General features: G+C 49.1%; 1 protein-coding gene across 1 annotated transcript in view; it reads right to left on the minus strand.

Moving 5' to 3' along the window:
• Window positions 1–9922: 9922 nt before the first annotated feature.
• The window catches only part of Shq1 (SHQ1, H/ACA ribonucleoprotein assembly factor), a 242902-nt gene continuing 239926 nt past the window's right edge, over window positions 9923–12898 (minus strand). Inside the window, exon 13 of the transcript XR_781350.2 lies at window positions 9923–10673. The gene's annotated coding sequence lies outside the window, so the exon portion shown is untranslated. The remainder of the gene's footprint in view (window positions 10674–12898) is intronic.

Here is a 12898-nt window from a genome sequence, read left to right on the forward strand (position 1 = left end):
CAGTGTGGCTGGACATCTGCCTCAGTCCCTGCAGAAGTGTGGCCCGGAGATTTCACAGTGCTGCGGTCCACACTGGCGTGGGCCACTGTCTACAGCCCCAGGTCAAAGGTGCCCAGCTAAGGGCTGGGCTTAGGGCTCACAGAGACATCGTTGTGGCTGGAGGATTAATTCCTATACTATGAAAATGGAAGAGGTCTGGGGTGTCCTCCTTCCGTTCCCAATTTCTTTTAAACATGAATCAAGCTTGGTTAATTCATTACGGTGTTCAGTCCACTGCATGTTGACAAATGCCACCACCACGCTGATCAAGAATATTCCCACCGCAGGAAGATTCTCCACATCTCCTTTCAGCTAATCCTCTCCCCTTGCAGCAAGTGACCTCGTTCTCATTCCTGTCACCTTAGTTCCATTTGGTCAGTACTAGAACTTGCTAATAAATGGAATCACAACTGTCTGCACTCTCTACTTCCACTCGAACACTCAGATGATGCTTTCAAGTTATTTCCCACGAGGAGCCACGTCACACCAGGAAGACACACAGCCTCCATCGATGCTATGCATCTTCTGCCACACCGCGCAGCAGACCGGAGTTTGCAGCTTTTCCTAAACACAGCCAACTCTGTCTTTGGCTTATCAGCCACCAGCTGGTTCTCACCCTTCCCCCTGTCTAAATCCTCCCTCCTCACAGCTTGCTTGCCCACCACTTCCTACCCCAGCACACAGCTGGCACCACATTCTCAAGGGCCCAGCATCCTAAGGGGTTCCGTTTGGGCCGGAAGAACAATCCCTAGAGCAGCCAGAGAGCTCTTCCAGCTCCACACCCAATGATAACATTAGCTGCCGTTTATCCAAGGTGCTCTCTTCAAGACGTTGTGCTCGATGTCTGCATACATTATCCCGTGTACTTTTCACAGCCTCCCAGGGAGGTATTCTCTCCATTTACGAACGAGGGAACTGAGGTTCAGAGAGGTGAGGATTGCACCTCGAAGCTTTCAACAGGCAAATGATTCACTCTCAGATCTGTTAAAATGCAGATGCTGTTCCGCAGGTCCGGGGGCTGGCCCGAACTTCTGCATTCTGCTGACATCCCACTGATGCCGGAGCCGCCGTCTCAGAGGACCGTGTCAGGTGTAGCCAGGGGAAGGTGATCCCTGAAAGGGCAGTGAGGAGGAATAGTCTATGATGAGAGTGCGGGAGATCAGCTTTCAGAACCGTGTGCTCAACACTCTATGTAATAAGGAGAATTAAAACCAAACCAAGGGACAGAATTCCTCTTCCAGGAGCCGAGTGTTTATGTTTAGCAAAGCCCGGGGGAGAGACTAGGCTGTGGAAAGCTGTTCCTCCAGGGCAGGCAGAGGTGGGATGGGAATGACACAAGCAGCAGCCACAGGGCCCTGTAGGGGAAATGAGCGTGGGACTCCGGAGTCGGAAAGCTGGGAAAGAGGAGCAAGATCGTGGTTGGCCCCTCACTGTCCCTGCAGCTTCGCAGGACCCAAGGAACCTCACAGAGAGCCCCAGGGGGCCAGCCTGTCACACTAGGAATGTCTGGTGTCACAAGGATCCCTCAGCCAGGCTGTGAGTGGCTGGGTGTTGGGGGAGAGGAGAGATTGGAGTTTAAATGAACGATGAGTCGCGAAAGAGCAGGTGAAGTAGTAGAAGAGAGAAAGAAACCTGAACGGAAAGTCAGAGCAGAGGCCTGAGAAGAAGGGGGTGTCCCTCCTTCTCCTACCGACCCACCCATCTCCCGAGAGAAAAGTCAGGTATCAGAGCACAAAGTTACAACAATTTAAAGACCCTCATTAGCTTTATTTCCAATTCTAGAATGGGGAAAACACTGCACGCCATAAAAACAGGAGTATTCTAAGGGGCGAAACAAAGGAGGTTGATTTTATAAACAGAGGGTTACAGAAAGCAGGATAGGGAACAAAAAGCCAGTTGGTGGTTTACAGTTACTTTCTGTGTAAGACAGAATAGGAAAATAAACGATTAGTTAATATCAGGTGATGCTAGGTTTCTTCTCATGTATAAGGCCTCAAGCAGAGGGAACTTCACTATTTGTTGAACCTGAGCTATTTGGGAAATTTAACTGTTATCACTTTAATCCTGATTTCTTGCAAGGCCAGATCAACAGCTTAGTTTTAGCTTGGTGAGCTTTAGAACGAGTGACTTCACTTTGAGTTTTAGCTTGCATCTCACAAAAACTTAGTCCAAAACAACGGCCTCCTGTAATGTTGGTTTAGCAAGACCTTCACACTGTACTGGAGCTAGGGGCTCAAGCCCATCTTTCTTACAGTGTTAAGAGCAGTGACAGTAAGACCTCGTATTTTTTGCTTCATTCCTCCACATGACAACCTTGGGAGGAGAGAGGGTGGGAGTCATCACCCCATTCGGCAGATGCAGATGTCAAGGGTGGGGCCGTTAGAACCGGCCAGTAACAGGACTACAAAGTGCCAGAGGTGGGGCTAGAAGGGTGCTTCCCGACCCTCCCTGGGCACCAGAATCAACTGGCAGGTCTTTTTAAAATACCTATTTCTTAGATCCCTTCCAGGCCGTCTAGATTGTGTTTGTCTGGAGTTGGCCCTGAGAGCCAGTACTTTTCAGAGAATCCTCACTGATTCCAGTGTGCGGGTGAGGCGAGAGCACCGTGCAGACAGAAGGCACAGAGTGCTTAGCTCAGCTGTGGGCTCAGGGCCCTGGACTCAGTCAGCCTGGGTTAGCATCAGCTGCTGGGGATGCTGTAGCTCAGCATGTGGCCCACCCTGGTTCTCAGGCTCTGCCCAGCATCCATACACCCTGAAGGGCTCCATGAATCACAGCTTGCTAGACTCCTCCCAGAACTTTCAATCCACTCTGGTCTGGAGCTGGGACTGAGCGTCCACCCATCCAACAAACTGATTGGTCTGGCTCTGGGACAACCTGCTCTGTGAACACAGCAAGGGAAGGTGACTGGAAGAGGTGAATTATCTACTGTCTTTCCAACCTGGGGTGAGATGGAGCTCTTCGAGGGGGCTCCGGGACAGATGGGGCCGCACTATTGAGGCTGCTTCTGCACTGCGTTGCCCAGGAGTGTGACTCACACGCTGCAGGTAGTGCCCTTCTTCCAGGAACGGAAACACCTGTAGACTGGCACCATGCTCTGGCTCATACGTTAGAGGAGAATCACACAGCAGCCTGGGAGGGAAGGAAGGCATGAAACGAGCAAGAAAAGAGAAGCTCGGGGTTAAATGTCCTGTAGCTTCCCACGTGCATGCATGCTCTCTCAAACACACATAGACACCATTATATGTTACATGTTCTTTCAGCCCAGGCCGGGAGAAAGAAACCAAGGTGAGGGTTCTGGGATCTCCTCAGGGTTTTCTGCTCGGAGAGAGGAAGCCGGGCGTGGTCGGACCTGGCATTGGTTAGGTCATGTGATCTCTCCTCATCTTCACCACCCGGACCACGGCTTGTTCAGACCTACTGGCCTCCAACTGCTACAGGTAGACACGGGCAGGACCCAGGCCCACTGAGGAGGATGGGAGAGCCCCGAGGTGGAAAGCACCCTGTTGTCCGACTTGGAGCGTCCTCTCTGGGGGACATGTGGGGCAAGGAGAAAGAAGCAGACATGGGAGAGAGGAGAGCCAGGAGGAGGGGAGCTGAGAAACAGTCACCCTAGGACAGTCTTCCGCATGAGCAGCCCATCTGAGCAGACATGACAGCCAGGGCGCAGGCTTCTTGCCCACAGAGCTTGATGGCTGAGCAGAGCTCATGACCTCCACTCTGCCGGGAGCAGGCAGGAGGCGGGGTCTAACTCAGAGACTCTGACATGAATGACCTTCCCCTGGAAGGTAGAGCTGTGCGCATGAGGCTGGCCCCTGCTTGTCGTCTCCTTCCATGTCGCGTAGCAAGAAGAGCAAGGACACTCCAGCCAGCTAGGTGTGTCATCCTGCTTGTTTCCTCCCTCCTGAGATCACTGTCACCAGAACTTTGCACTTTGTACAAACTCCTCTCTGTCTCTCTCTCTCTCTCTCTCTCTCTCTCTGTCTTTCTGTCTCTGTCTCTCTCTCTCTCTCTCTCCTCCTCCTCCTCTCTCTGATGGGTAAGTTCTTTCCTCTGGTGGTAGTATGAAGATGGGAAATTCATATATGGCTGTTTGATTCTTAGTCACAGATGTCCCCTGAACTCAGGTACTAAGGCCCTAAAGTGTCACTTAACAGAATTCTGCATTGGAAACAAGGGGATAAATAAAAAGGTGTTTTATGCAAGATTCTTTTGGCTGCCACTGGAAAGAAGCAAAATGCAAAAAAGCGGAGTCCGGGGGCACACACCTGTAACACCAGCACTTGGAAGGCTGAGGCAAAGGATTGCAAATTCAGGGTCAACCTAGGCTAAGTAGCAAGACCCCTGACTCAAAAAAGGAAAAAAAGGCAGGTAGGAGAGAGGAGGAGGGCGTACTTGCTTCGGAGGTTCTGGTATGGCTGGGCCCTGGAGCTTCAACCATCCCAGCTCTTGCTTCTTCCCTCAGCTCTCCCTGTCCCTGGTGGAAGGTGCTGGGCTCATACTGTGCTGGTGGGAGCAGGTGGGGCTGCCAAGTCCTCCCAGATTGGGGCTGAGTCCCAGGAGACCTAGGGGCCAGGCCTGGGTCCGGTACATCCCTGCACCCTCTGCTGCACTGGTCAGGGCGGGGTTCTGTGGCCACCCCTGGATACAGAGGGCCAACTGGTCCTAAAGGGGCAGTGAGGGCTCTGTTAGCGGAAAGATGACTGCTGGGGCTTGCGACTACAATATATTCCATGGTGTCATTCTCTTTGTCTTCCTTGTCCCCGTGGATGGGTCTAAAGCGGGACTGGAGTGTGCCGAGGACTGGCCCCAAACTGGCTCCTGAACCCCACTCAGCGTTACCCGGCCTGGTATTATGGGAGTGGTATCTGTTGTGTCTTGACTGCTTCCTATGACTGCACATGACAAGTCCCTCACCTCCTGACATCTGTCCCACAGAGTTGAATATTGCCTTGCCATCTGGCCCCTAGCCTGAGGGTACAAACACATCCACGCTAGGAACCTTCTGGAGCTGCTCCTGAAAACTGGGTCTTATGTAGGTAATTCCCAGCTCCCTCATGGCACTGCTTTCTAAACCTACAGGAGTATCCAAGATCTGAGTTACAAATGATACCTGCCTTTATGTTCTCTGCAAGGATACAGGGATTCCTTTTTTCCGGTACTGGGCATCAAACTCAGGACCTTATGCTTGCAGGGATTCCTTTTTGACAAATTCTTCAATTTAATGCTTTCTATCTATTCAGTAAGTCATCTTGTGTATACACAAAGCATATAATGCAACCAGCATCTTGAATCCTATATCATGTACAGTGGAGAACAAGTGCAGACCATGTAAATACACAACCATATAGGCTTAGTAAAATTAGTAATTTTACTAATTTAGTGACTTAGCAAAACTCTTTCAAAAAAAAGTATATATATATATAAAAGGGCTAGGCATGTAGTTCAGTGTAAAGGTCCTGAATTTAATTCCCAGTGCTGGACCAAATAAAGAAGCCCTCCCTCATCCCCTCATGCTGTGTATCCTGTCCCAGCAGGCCCTGCCCAGGGTGTGGTAGGCACTGTCTTGGAAAAGCTGTCTTTTTTCAGCTGTTTCCCTTCTCCTTCAAATTTTTCATGCTTGTCAGTTCCACTTATGAAGTCATCCCAGAATAAAGACCAAGACTTAGGAGCAAGACTTGCTCAGCCAAGCAGGACTGGAAAGAAGCTTCCGGAGACCTGGTGCTGTCAGAGAAGGTGCTTCGGCTCAAGTAGGGTTGAATGGCTGGAATTTGCTGGCTGAGCTGATGGGTCCCCATCAGAGAAGTGGAGAGGAAAAAGACTCAGTTCAGGAAATTAAAGGCAAAGAGGCAAGGCTACTACCAGGTGCTCCTCTGCCCCTTGAAATCAGTCTCTGGCTTTATGTGGAGGTGTCCCTAGGGGACAGAAGACCATTCACAGATGTGACTGAGAAACAGAATTCTCCCTAACAATGCTGACAGAAATATAACACGGCACATTATATACGTTTTAATTTTCTAGTGGCCACATTTAAAATGGTAAGAGGAAATAGGCTTTAATAATTTTCACAATTTAATATTAAAGACAAATAACATTTTATTTCATATAATAAATCTAAATACTCTCATTTTATTCTAAAATCAACATAAAATGATAGATTAGCTACTAAAGAGAAATTTTAAACACAATGTGAGAGTTTACATTTTTAAAATACTACATCTCTGAATCCTAGTGTGTATGGGAGGGGCTTGGTTTTATTTATTCATTTATTGATTTATTTTGCAATATTGGAGATCTGAGACATTGTCACACTGTGTTGTCTAAGCTGGTCTCTACTTAGTTATGCTGCAGTAACAAAAACTCCCCAAGTCTCAGTGGTCTCAAGCTTGGGATATTTCTGTCTCAGCCTCCTAAGTAGTTGAGATTACAGGTGTGTTCCACTGTACCCTGCAGAATCCCAGGGTTTTACTTTCAATATTTCACACGTGAAATCAGGATAGCCACCTCCCCCTCCAATAGAGTTCTTTCCCTTCAGGTTTCTCTTGAAGGGAAAGGGACAGCATCAACCAGCAAATTCCAGTGATTTACTCCTATGTGAACTAAAGCGTTATTTCTATCAGCACCAGGTCTGTAGCGAAGGTTCTTTTTGGTACCAGGTGACTGAGCAGGTCTTGTTCCTAAGTCCTCAGTAGCATGTGTGCCCCATGGCTGCCATACTGGCTGGTGCATGTGTGTTATTTAGGTATTACTGAACCTGCTCTGGGAGATTTTAAAAGTGAGGTCTTCATTTGTGTCCTGGCACTTATTAATGAACTGTGCTAGCCCTTCATCAACATCTGTGCAGGCAGAGGACCACGGTGAACAACCTCATCATCTAGTAGGGGAGACAGACATGCTATGTATCCTTATAGCGTCAGGTGGCAATTCTAGGGAGAGAGATAAGCATGAGGGAGGGAGGTGAGCCGTCAGCCTGGGAGAGTGCCTGCACTTACTGTAAGATCACCATCCATTACCACTGGTTAGGGTGCCTAAAATTCTCATCAGGCAATGAGTTCCAGGTCACAGAAACAGTCTGGTTAAAATGCAAATACCTACTCAGGCAGGGTGAACACGTAAACTTGTGCATGCTCATTTACATGCATTATGTTTTTGAAATCAGATTATTCATGATGCTTAGCATAAAAACAAGGCTGGAGGTTCAGGAGGAAGATCTAAGACTCAAAGCTCAAACTGGAGCACTCAGGCCCTGAAGGCTCCTGAAAGGAGACCATGTCAGAGGGGAATGGAGTTTTGAAAATAAAGATGGAAGTGCTGGGAAGGCAGGGAGGAGCTGCTCAACTTTGCACACAGAGAAGCCAGCCCAGACAATGTCTTTCTTTACTCTGACACAGGATAGCCCAAAGGTCCTTTGAGAGTCACCTGCGCATACTGAGAAAAATCCTTAGCCTCAAGCCTCACACCAAACCTCCTGAGGTAGACAGTGTTACCATTCCCAAACATCTGCACTTTCTGTCCTATTACAAAATGGTTATATAAGCTGGGTGTGGTGGCACATGCATGTAATCCCAGCACTCTGGGAAGCTGAGGCAGAAGGATTACAAGTTTGAACCCAGCCTGGTCAACTTACCAATTTAGTGAGACCCTGTCTTAAAATTTAAGAAGGGCCGGGATGTAGCTCAGTGTGAAATCTCCGGGTTCAATCCCCAGTACAGGAAAAAAAATTGATGATTAAATAGGATTGTTCTCAAAACAACTGTTCCTTCTGTCTGAGATCTTGAGCTCTTAGATGATGAAAGTGTGGCATAGCACAGAATGTGGATGGGAAATAAGGTTCTTGGCATGATAAGCCACTGAGACTTGGGGATTTTTTGTTACTGCAGCATAACTAACTAGAAACTGACTGGTATACCTATTGAAGCACATTTCTAGGAAGAAGACAGAGGCTATGAATTTATCTTCCCTTCTCACATGAACCTTATTCTCTTAATATCACCCAAGCAAAATAATAGAATGCAATGAACCCTCTGTATCCATCAGTTCCAAATCTACAGATTCGAGAAGTCTGAGATGGAAAAGAGTCAGAAATAATATTGTGCCTGTACTAAATATGTACAGAAAAATTTCTTATTTCCTAAAATATAATTAAACAACTATGTATATAGCATTTACACTGTGTTGAGTATTGCAAGTAATCCAGAGATGATTTAAAGTATACAAGCGACCATGCATGGGTTGTGTGCAAGGGCCATGCCATTTTATTACAGGGACTTGAGCATGTGTGGATTTTGGCATTTGCAGGAGGTCCCGGAAGAAATCCGCCACGGATAACGAGGGACAACTCTATCCCCCCTTTCAGATGTGAGCCTTTCATGAGCCAGAAAGTTGACTGTTGGCTACAAATCAAATAGACACTTAGAGATTCAGGTTTCAGCAGTGCTGAGTTCTGTGTAAATAGGACTCTTAATTCGTCAGTCCATCACAGTCCTAGAAATTGAGGGAAAGTTAAAGGTAGGTGGAGGTGGCCTCTGGAGTCTGCCAACAGCCACTGTTTGAGTTCCTGTTACACACAAGGCACCACGCCAGGCCCCGAAGGGATTCATGTGCTGCAAAACTGAGCACCCCATCCCTCTGATGCTTGTCATCCCTGGCTGCCTGACAAATGGAATTGTTATCTCACAGAGCTGGGTGGTGCTACAGCCCAAACATGTCTCCCCAAATTCATTTGTTCGAATTTACCTGTCAGTGTGATTGGGTTAAGAGGTGGGGCCTTTAGGAAGTGATTAAATTGTGAGGGCAGAGTCTTTGTGAAAGGGATTAGTGACCTTGTAAACAGAAAGGCAGCTGACTCTTCGCCCTTCCATCCCTCCTTCCATGTGAGGACACAGCACTGTCCCCTGTGCAGGACGTAGGAACACTGAGTCATCTTGCAAACACAGTCCCGCACCAGGGCCTGAGCCTGTTGGCTCCTTGGTGTTGGAATTCCAGCCACAAGAACTGTGAGAAATGAATTTCTGTTCTTTATAAAGGCCCAGTCTAAAGTGTTTTTGTACAGTCACCAAGAAAGACAGAAATGGGCTTCCTGGTACTTTGACCAAATGAGAAGTCTTGGCAGGAGGATGAGGCCACCTCTTGTTCAGAGAGGAAGCCTGGCAGGCTCGCCCAGAGTTATCCACTTCCGGTGTCTTCCAATAAGTCTAACTGAAAACGCTAAGACTCCTCCCCACTGGGCTTTTAGAACCTTTCAGTGGCTTTTAGAGCTGTACCTAGATTCCTTACCCCTTTGTGATGTGACCTTTGCTTGCCTTTCCAGGCTCTCTTCTTTCTCTTCCTGGCTTTCACCCTGTTCTCTGGCCACTCAAACACTTCCACCCAAGGCATCCCTCGTTCCCATGTGTGGCAGTACTGTTCCCCTGCCTGAAAGTGCTACACCAGGCTAACTCTGGAGCTCAGCTTGTGTGTCCTCTCTTTCAGAAGATTTTCTAACAATCACCTGCACCCAAAACAGAAACAGCCCTGAGGTGAAGTGGAGCTGTTGCAGGCTCAGCCAGCTGTCTGTACACCACCCCTCCAGCCCTGCTCTGGCTCGATGACTGGATCTGCCCAATCGCATGCCCATTTCTCTGCTGGCCCCTGATGCTCTGCCTGGCTTGCCAGTGTCTCAGCTGGTGCAGTTCCCATCCCGTGGTACGGCTCACAAAAATTTTTTGGATTGAGTGAACGTGCAGAGAGTATGAAAGACACCAGGATGGCTGGGAGGTGCAGGGGTCTCACTACACTTCTCTCATTTCCATCAAAAATTCGACGATAACTAGCCTTTCCCTGACCCTACAGCCACTCCCTCTCTCCACCCCAGCCCAGCCCAGCCCACCTCCCTCTTCTCTTCTTCGGGCTTCTCAATCCCGGCTTCCCCAGTCCCCAAGCCTTCCCTTGGGCGTGTCATGAGGAGGGACGAGGGTGTCACACGCAAGTCTCAGGGAATATGTCAACAACCCTGGGAGGTAAAGTTTACCATTTTTGGAAGCAAAAGTTTGCTATTTGTGTAGACAAGCACAGAACGCATAAACATAGACTCTTAACAGAAGATTCCCAACAAACATGCACTTCACCCGGGTTATGGCTCCTTCCCCAGAGCACTGCCTTGCTCTATCTATGGAAGGCGCCTAAACAGTTGGCCCTAAACAATGGGGCCCTGCCCCTTTGCCTAGCTCTCTATTGTGCACAGAGTAATGCACAAGGGTAAGTCACTCACGTTTAAAGTGAGGTTATTATTGTCTCCATTTGTCAGGGGGGTACAAGGAGGAGACTTTCCCAGATCCCACACAGGAACAGGTTTTGCCTGCAGGGCTCTCACCCACTTCTGCGGGCCCCAAGCCCTCTGTGGTAAACCATAGCATTAATGTGGCCCGGGCACAGTTAGAATCAGGGTGTTGTGGGCCAGCAGGAGGACCGGGATAACTAGGGCAGCGCCATACAGATGGAGAGGCTGGGAAAGGAGCCAGTGTGGGCTTCATGTCCAGATGTTGTCATCACCATGCAAGGAGACCTCCTTGACCACCTTCTTGTCCTCTTTGTCCTGGTCACTGGTCCTCTCCAGCTCTTCCCCTGGTGCAGGAAGACAGAGCTGGGTGCAGATGCTGTGAATAAAAGGGGAGGCTGTCAGGGCTGAGGAGCCCGGGGAGGAGACATTCTGCAGTCCTTTTCCCACTCAAAGCCTGCCGAAGTCCTATTCATGTTCCACTAACCAACGCTGTGCATACGAAGATGCTTTGGCAGTTAGGTGTTGTCCTTCTCCAAGACGTGTGCACACAGGGGAAGAGAGCATAGCCATTGAAGGGAGGCCTTAGGTTTCAACCTTGAGACCTCCCTTCAGGACCTTTGAGGTTTTTGGACAGCATTTTCCCTCCCTGGAGTGGTTAGCTTTATCATCTTGACTGGATCAAGACAGGCACAGGTTGGACAGTGAGGCTGACAACATCATCAGTGAATTACCCCACTGATGAGCTTATAGATGACCGGGCTGTCAGCTAGGCATAGTTGGAGCCAGTGAGTCACTGGGGGCTTGCCTTGGAAGAAAATGTCTCTGAGGCCGGGAATGTAGCTCAGCCATGCCGCCACCTGCCTTACAAGCTCAAGATCCTGAGTTCGATCCCTAGTACTAAAAAAAGTCTCCAATCTTCTGCCATTTCCTATTGGTTCTTTATTTTACTCTCTTCCTGAATGCTGTGATACTAGTAGATTTCCTTGGCGATGCTCTTCTGCCACAATGTTTGTGCCTTAGAACCATACAACCACGGACTCATGGACTGAAACTCCTGGAACTGTGAACCAAACTAAAACTTTCCTTCTTTAAGTTGTATGTATGAGGTGTTTTGGTCTCAGTGACAAAGAGCTGGCTAACACACAACCTGACCTACCTCAGTTTCTCCTGTGAGTGTAGGATCACGGGACTACCCACCTCAGGAGTTTTAAAAGGTGATGCTTGTGGAGCACGTAATAGCATACCTGGCACACAAGGAGAATTTCAGAATTGTTAGCTAATTGTTAACAGAGAACAGCACTACATGGGGCCAGGCCTTGGTTTTGGGAAAAAACTCCGAGATGTGAGAGAGAGAGAGAGAGAGAGAGAGAGAGAGAGAGAGAGAGAGAGAGGCTCTGTGCCTTTGCTCCGGACATTCCAGCAGATGTGGGAGGAATTAGAAGTGATCACCCTGCTGAGGCCCTGACTGACAGTACCAGCTGTAGAGCAGGTCACATTGAGCACTCGGTGTGGCTGTGTGGTGGGAGAGAGGGCCCATCCACAAGCATCTGGAGAGGGCTCTGGGAAGACACCCCCCTGAGGAGACCACAGGCATGAGATGGAGGGATGTGAAAGGCAACGAGCAGACTGGCACAAACCTGCCTTCTCCACAAGTGTGTGGCACGCACCACTCACCTCAGCCACCCCACTCAGGGCGTGCCGGCTTCCCTGCTCCTGTCCCAGGGCCACCTTTACGCTGTCTCGGTGACGGGGCTCATTACACCTCTGCACATTCAGTAGGGGACTGGCTAGGGCCAGGGTGTGGGGAGCAGACACTCCAGGAGGTGTGGGAAGATGGTAAATCTGATCAGGAGGGCTCCCCACCCCAGGGACACAAGACCAAGTCCCTAGATGAAGCAGGATGTGCTCTGAGGAAGGGGTGAGCAGGGCAGGTAGATTGTTCTTTCCTGTCTTTTCTGTACCACAGCTTTGGCATTCTCTCCTCTTCCTTCCTCACTTTGGCTTTCTTCCCCCAACTCTCAACCCCATGCTTTTTCTTTCTTCAAAGATGATAGTTTCTTAAGTCCGTGGTAATAAATCATCACAAACTTGGTTAAAAGAACCCATAGTTTTCTATTAAGGTTCTGAAGAACTGATGTTTGGCTCTTTTTGGAGGCTCCAAATCCTCCATTTTTTTCCCTCTCTGAGATTCTCGTCATTGTGAGCCAATCTTGGAACTCCTCGGATGGCTGGCAACCCCTTTAGTCTCTGCTGTTTCCTTGCGGCCTACTCCTCTTGGTTTCTCTCATGGCATCCCTTCTCTGTCTCATCCGTGGTCTCTCCTCTCTGTTCCTCCCATGGCCTCACCTCTGTGTTTCACCCCAGGCCACCCCCTCGGTCTCCTTTCTCTCTCTGTTCTTCAGGGGCCTTTCCTCTTGGTCTCTCCCAGGGCCTTTACCTCTCTGTGTCTCACATGGCCTTATTGTCTCTCTCTTTTCCAGGACCTTTTCCTCTCTGTCTTTCCCATGCTCTTTCTCTCAGATGGTCTTCCCCTCTGTCTCCTTCATGTCCTCCCCACTCTGTCTCTACCTGGGCCACCACCTCTCTCCCTCTGTCTCCCTC

This window comes from Fukomys damarensis, unplaced genomic scaffold (genome assembly GCF_012274545.1).
Source record: "Fukomys damarensis isolate Sample0158 unplaced genomic scaffold, DMR_v1.0_HiC HiC_scaffold_28, whole genome shotgun sequence".
NCBI classification, from domain to species: domain Eukaryota; kingdom Metazoa; phylum Chordata; class Mammalia; order Rodentia; family Bathyergidae; genus Fukomys; species Fukomys damarensis.